This window comes from Parasteatoda tepidariorum, chromosome 3 (assembly GCF_043381705.1).
Source record: "Parasteatoda tepidariorum isolate YZ-2023 chromosome 3, CAS_Ptep_4.0, whole genome shotgun sequence".
Classification (NCBI taxonomy): Eukaryota; Metazoa; Arthropoda; class Arachnida; order Araneae; family Theridiidae; genus Parasteatoda; species Parasteatoda tepidariorum.
Window position 1 is genome coordinate 1869397 of NC_092206.1, and position 7457 is coordinate 1876853.

Here is a 7457-nt window from a genome sequence, read left to right on the forward strand (position 1 = left end):
CATATGCTTATAGGAATTAAGTAAAATGCTATGAACAGAAGCATCAGAAAGTATTTTTGAACTAGAATCCATAACAAAAACTATTTCCTAAAATCTTGAAGAATTAAATAAATTTGTATAATTTTTCAATATGTAATAACTGTAAATTTATAGAAAGCAGTAACATTTTTTTTAAAATTCATTATTGTTCTAAAAATTAAACCAATCTGTAATAAACAGGGTTTAAAGAATCCCAACCCACCTAGGTTTTTCATCAAAATCCTGGTTAATTGGCTTTTTAATGAAAACTTAAAGTTTTTTCAAAAATACTTTTAAGTATTTTTTTCCTGAGTACCAAGTAAAAAAGCATGATTTGCAAATAACAAGAAAGTTAAATATTTGGTTACTACTTATAATTTGTTTTGTTGCAACATTTTTTTTTTTGAAGTTTTAGATTTTTATGCTATTATTTTTATTTCTTAAGAATAAGCAGATTGTTACGTAAAAATTTAGATCTCCTCATTTAAAAGATTCATAGATTTTAATAATCATTTTATTCTGCTAACATTCCAACTTAATATACTGTTTTTAATTCTTATTCAATTTTTGTTTGCTTTAAAATTAGTTCATGTTTTTTGCCAGATTATTTAGTAACATTACGTAAAGTTAATTCCTAATAACAGGTTTTGCTGGAAATAATTTTGTCTAAAATTCATCATAAAAGTAAATATAACACATTTGCTGTTTACTAATAATTTCGAAATTGTAAATATATACCCTTTTCAATATGTTTTTCATAAAATTTTTCAATATTTTTTACCTGATAAAGTGATATTGCAAGATTTTTTTATAAAAAAAGAATACCCCTTTCAGCTTTAAACTGAATAAAATATCAAATCATAATAATAATAGAGGATAGTATTTTATTAAGAATGATAGAGGGTGATAAAGAAATATTACTAGTAAAAATCTATGCATGATGCAAAAATAATTTATCACTATTTTTTAATTAAGGAACCTTATCACTTTTCTGGCCATAGGAATGTGTTTAAACTTTTGAAAAATCGTTTTTGACTCTTTTATTTATATGTTTCACCTAGAACTAATAGAAAACATATTGGTTTGAAAACTATACCTTTTCTCAAACATAATTGTATTTTTATTCCATAGAAATTTTCATAAAAATATTTGATGCAATGAATTTAAAACAATATGTTAAGTTAAGCGTAATGAAAAAATAGTGGAATGATTTAATGTACTTAGATATTAGTATGGCCTGTTTTTACTTGAAATACGACTTAGTTTAACATGGCTTTAAGAAAACTATTCTCATGAGTAACTCAACTTTTTAGTATTCATTCTTTTAATATTTACTCTTATAAATGAAACATTTTATTAATAGAAAAGGAACAATTTTTTTGGTGTAACTGAATATTTAGCAAGATTGGCTCACAACTGAAGGTCTAGTAGCAAAATATAAGAACTTGTAATAATTTTTTCAATGTTTTTGCCAAATTTCTTTATTTAGTCTTTTTTCTAATATGAAATTGCAAATCTTAATTTCTGCACTTAGTTTTACAATTCAATTTTAATAAAATGATTAAAAGTGGAATACAGATTAGTTTCATAGATGATGTTAACCTTTGACAACCTGAAAAAAAAGGGAAAAAAAAATAACCAATCCAGGTTTGCAAAAATTGCCTGGTACTTCTTTGGCATGCCCTGTTAATTAATGTAATTATATCAGTGCTTACATTATAATAAAACTATTTTTTATTATTTATTTCCATTTATTGATTTTTTTTAAGAAAGGTAAATAATTGGTTCTGTCACTGGTGATATAAGTATTTTCAATGATAGACAATCATTCTGTTTTTAAAGTCCTTAATTTTTACAAAAAAAAGTCCTTAAAAGGGCTTAATTTTATCTTTGTTAAAAGAGTGGGAGCCCTGTCTTCCATTAGTGTTTGCACTGATTGTGATTCCATTTTGCAGTCTTTGTATTTCTTCTGCTTTTGCATTCATATTTTAAAACTGCAGCAACACAAGTTTCAACCTTTTCGTCTGCTTATAAATAAACATCAACAGTGATATTTGAGCCAAACAGTAACAAAACCGCAATTTGCACCAGGAGTTAATTGTTTCTATTCTTAAAACCAAATAACTTTATTTATTTTATAAAAACAACGTTGGTGAAATTTTTGAACGATATTCTTCTGCCTGTTTCAAAAAAGATATAAATAGGCATTATTCACATTATCAGAATAGCATTTGCCTCAAAACAAGACAATACGCATCAGGAAGATACTGAAACAATGACAGGAGGTTTGACTGTATTATTTTAAAAACACTTTGGCTTGAAACCAAATTTTTTATTTTTATTGTCCGTGTGCCTGATTGAAGTTTTAAACATGACTACTTATAAAAGATTCGTCTTTTATAAATAGAAAAATTAAATTAACTTTGGATGATGAATGATTTAAATTAATTCTTCTTTCAGTTGCCTGAGACTCGTAAGAAATTGACTTGTCTTGTCAAAGAACTGCAAAATAAATTGCAAATAAAAGATGAATGAATCAAGGAACTGAACGAAAAACATTACCTTCTGCAGAGTAATTTCTGCAATGACAATTGAATTTTCATGTATATATTGTATATAAGTTGATTTGACATTTTTTGTGTATATTTAGTTTTAATTTTTTTTTATCCAAGTGATATTTACTCTATTAGCATTTTTATTCTCTTGAGTTTTATTTCTATAGAAAGAGAAATTTGAGTAATGTCTTTTTGTTTTTCTTTCGATTTCTCATTTTTATAAAGAAGCTCTATTATTGTATCTGTTTTAGAATCCTCAAGCGTATAAAAAGGCTTTTGAGCCTTTTTGTAGTAAACTTTTCTTCTGCTTTAAAAAGAATGAAAATTAAGCAATTATGTAATCATTTATGTTATTTATTAATAAGTAACTTTGTGAATTGCCAGCTATGAGCATGTAGTATATTGTTACAGAAAGCAGAACTCTGAAAATTGTTAGATGATTGAATGTAAAATACTGAATTTCTTACTCACAAATTTCAAATCTATTTTTTATTAGCTTGATATTTTAAACTGATGTTTTCACAGATTAGTAACATTAAAGTTAATGTGTTAAAGTTAATCAATTACAAAATAAGTAATTAATGCTTATTTTATTATTTAAAGCTCATTATCTAAACATTCATAATATAAAAAAACACAAACTTTATATTTTAAAAACATTAAAGGCCTAGATAAATACTTAAAACTAATCAAAATATCATCACTGCCAATAAATAGTTTTAAAATGTAATTTTAAATTAGTTTTGTAGCAAAATAATAATTCTGCATTTCTAACAAATATTAGAACACAAAGTTATTAAATAAATATATGAATTACTGTATAGTTACATAGAGATATTTTATAATTATGTATTTAATGTTACTGACTTTTTTTTTAAAGAAAACATGCCTGTAGCAAAACAAAACATGTAGTGCACTCAAAAGTAAATAATAAAAGTAACAATTTGCTCAGAATTTTTTTTTCTTAACTAGTTTAATAATAGAAAAGTGTATGTTTATTTATTATAATAAAAATATTTAAACAATATAAAAATATTAATTCTGAAAGGTCAACAATCCACTTCTAAGATAATCTGAATCCAACCAAAGAGAAAGTTTAAGAAATTAAATGCATAGTTAATGCAAAAGGGGGGAAATATGGCACTTATTGTTTGTTTAACTAGTCTTTTTCTGATAATAGTTTACTTATTTTTAACCACCTAACTAATTTGCTTATATTTTGACTTAGTTTTGTGTATGATATTTGTAAAATCTATTTTCTCATATTTTAATGAACTTCTCTAAATTTAGTTGTAGCATTATTTTCCTTGACCACTATGTTTTATATATATATGTAAAAGATATTATATATATGATATAATTATATATATTTATTAATGTTTTATACATTTGTAACTGTTTTATACAGCATTTTTCTTCCTCTGTGCATTTCCTTTTGGTTTTAATATATTACATTATATTATTCGTTACATGTTATTAATTTTGAAAATTATGTTATTTCCTACTTTTTTTATGAGAATGGACCAAACTATTTATCTTTTCCCCTCTACTATGTGTTCAAATTCTTTTCAAAACAAAACCATGATGTTTCGTTTTTTGTAATCATTTTTTCAATTATCTGCTCTTATCTGCATTATTTTCATAACTTGGCATGTAAATTCCAGTCCTCTTTAAAATATTTGTTTTCTTGGCTTGATCCTAAATATCATGCTTTTTGATGTATTGTATATAAAAAAGTATCTAGGCTTTTTATTTAATTAAACTGTAAATTTAAATTTCATGTTTAAAATGCATAATTGTTAAAGAAAATTTCCCCTCATGTTAACATCATTTGTAAACATTAAAATGTCAACATTTGCAAATTTAAATGAGCTTCTTAAGTTATGAAACCCTATGCACGGGTTTTAACAGCTTTATTGGTGTGTTCTTTCGTAAAAATAGTAGGATTTTAAGAACTTGATGAGAGTTCTTATTTATGGAATTCAATGAATTATTTAATGTATTTATGAAGCATTTAAAAAAAATTTTTGCCTTGTAAAAAATTGCTGTAATTTCTGCAGAAAATTTCCATGCATTTTTTTTTCTTCACAGTAACGATAAGGATGTTGGACCCACGTTCATGAGAACGGGAGTTCGAATTCAGCCTGCCGAAAACTCCCTGTGCTGTAAATGGTGCCCTTTAAATTTATGTAGTCACAAAGTCCTCCATGTTCCCATAACAAATTAAACCTCTGGGGGTACTGAATTGGAGATTGATTGTTCTCTGGCTCAGGTGACAATTACGATCAGTGGAAGAATGAATGCATGTATGAATGGGTCCATCCTGTAAACGGGTGGGACGTATGGGTGTGGCAGAAGTCGAATTCTTGGCCCACTGAAAAACAAGAACAATCGCATCCGTTTCCTTAATTCCCTACGACAGCAACAATACTCTTTGCTGTAAAATCGATTGTTTTCATGACGTGTTCCAGATAAGTGCCGACTGAAATCATTTGTCTCCATTTTCAGTTGCTTGAAGAACATTCGATGTGTTTAGCACTTGTCTTATTTTCTTAAAACGTTTTAGGACGAAATACTCAAAAAGTGAAATTAACCATAAAGTGATCAAACTTTCGACCTCTTCTCTCACCAAACTATGGGACCCTATTTTCCATATTGCGTCAATCTCCTTTAGTTTGGGAGTCGAGAATCCGTAGGAAAATTGGTATTCAGAGAAAATACGTTATTGTATCTGATATTTCGTAACTTAAAGTATCATCTGCGCTAACTAATTAACAGATTACCTCAACCCTTGAAGTTGCTGTCATTGGATCAAAAGTTAATCGAGGTGTTTTTGCTTATTTATATTTTTGCTCACTGTTCATTACTTTAGTTCTACTATAATCTTTCACAAGATGTTCAAAAATAACAGTGAAAACACATGGAATGCGAAAAACTTAACATGCAAGTGCACGGCAACTGCGTGGATTTCCACATGAAAAAAAAGCTTCTTCGTCTTTTCCGCTAAAGCGTTTTGTTTAATATACTTCTTTAAAGAAAGAAAGGAGTACGATCTGAGAGAGGTCGTCAACTTTGTCAGAGGAACTATTATATAATCTATTAGAATAGATAGATAAATAATTTATGTAATATGTATTGTTGTTGTTCTTGTCGTCTGGTATAAAGACAGATGCGGTGCGATTGTTCATGTTTTCCAGTGGTGTCAGCTATGGTCAAGAATTTGACTTCTGCCACACTCGTTTATAGGGCGGACCCATTCATACAGCTAATCATTCATCCACAGATCGTAATTTGGCCTGAACCGGAGAATCTCCATTTCAGTATCCCCAGAGGTTTCTATTTTTTAAGAGAACATGGAGGACTTTGTGATCCGACATATTCAACGTGCACCAGTCACCATTCTTGCGCGGGGAGTATGTAAATATAATTTTTTTTTATTATTCCTTTTTGTAATTTAAGCGTTCGTTGTTGCTGTCGGCCATTAAGGCAGAGGGAGTGCGTTTTGTTCTTTTTTTCCAGTGGTGCCATCTATGGCTAAAAATTCGACTTCTTTTACACCCATACGTCACACCCGTTTATAGGGCGCACTCATTCATACATTCACAGACCGTAATTTTGACCTGAACCAGAAAACGATCAATCTCCAAACCCCCAGTGGTATTGATTTGTTATGGGAACATGGAGGACTTTATGACTTGAGAGATTTAACGTGCACCAGTCACTACACGGAGAGTCTTCGGTCGGCTGGATTCGCCTTATGTAATATGTATTTACTATTACTATGGAAAGCTACCTAGTCGGTGCTGGATGGTAATTTTAAAGTTGACAGTTAGGTCCGACTGGGAGAGTCTTCTAACGTTTGAACTTTAAATTTGGTGAAAATTATCGAAATTCTCTTAACACTGTTTTGAGGTCTGGGATAACCTGGTTGGTAGAGCACTAGGCCCATGTCCAAGAGGTTGTGGGTTCGATACCCGCCGGCCGCAGACTCCCCGTGTAGTAAATGGTGACTGATGCACATTAAATCTGTCGAGGCACGAAGTCCTCTATGTTCCTATAACAAATCAATACTTCTAGGGGTACTAATCGAGGAGTTTCCCTGTCTTCTGGATTGGGTTCAAAATGACAGGGCTTCAGAGTTGAACATTAGTAGTCGTAAACCCAAAATTGGGTCGGCTGTTCAACGACGGTTATATAACACTGTTTTGAGCCTTGATGGCTCAGTGGTTAAGGTAGTAGACTGTCATTGAGAAGAGCTGGGTTTTGATTCACAAAGGCGCTTTGAAGCCCACTTAGCTTCAAATCGATGGTATTAGTTGGTGTGTGAAGTAAAGGTGGCCAGTGCGCAGTGCTTCTCACATTCCCGCGGTCATGTCCTCTTATCCCCCATGACCCACTACGGGCTGTTGAGGGAGCTCTTTACTTCTTAACCACTGTTTAATTTTTTATACAATGCTGCGACCACCGATCTTAGGAATTTCAATGAACGATGCATTTAAAATATAGTAAACAACATTGTGTAAAATTTTTTAAAAAATGAACACCGAAAAACTATTAATATTTGAACTATCGGTAGTTTTAAGCAATGTAGATGCGGAAATAATTACATTTTCCACACAAGGGTATGAAAAAAATCCAATTCGAATGTGATTAAATTTCAAAAGTAATTGATAAGTAACAAAATATTTTCCAGAAATTGTTTAAAAAGGCTTTGACCAAAGAAAGATTCATCTTGCAATGTAAAACGTAATGTGAAAATTTCAATAAAAAAAATTTTATGTTATAAGACAAAAATGTTTAAATTAATGCTAAATAACTAAAAGCACTGGCGTCGGAACCATAGGGGTCCGGACCCCCCCCCCCCACAAAATTGGGAACCCAGGG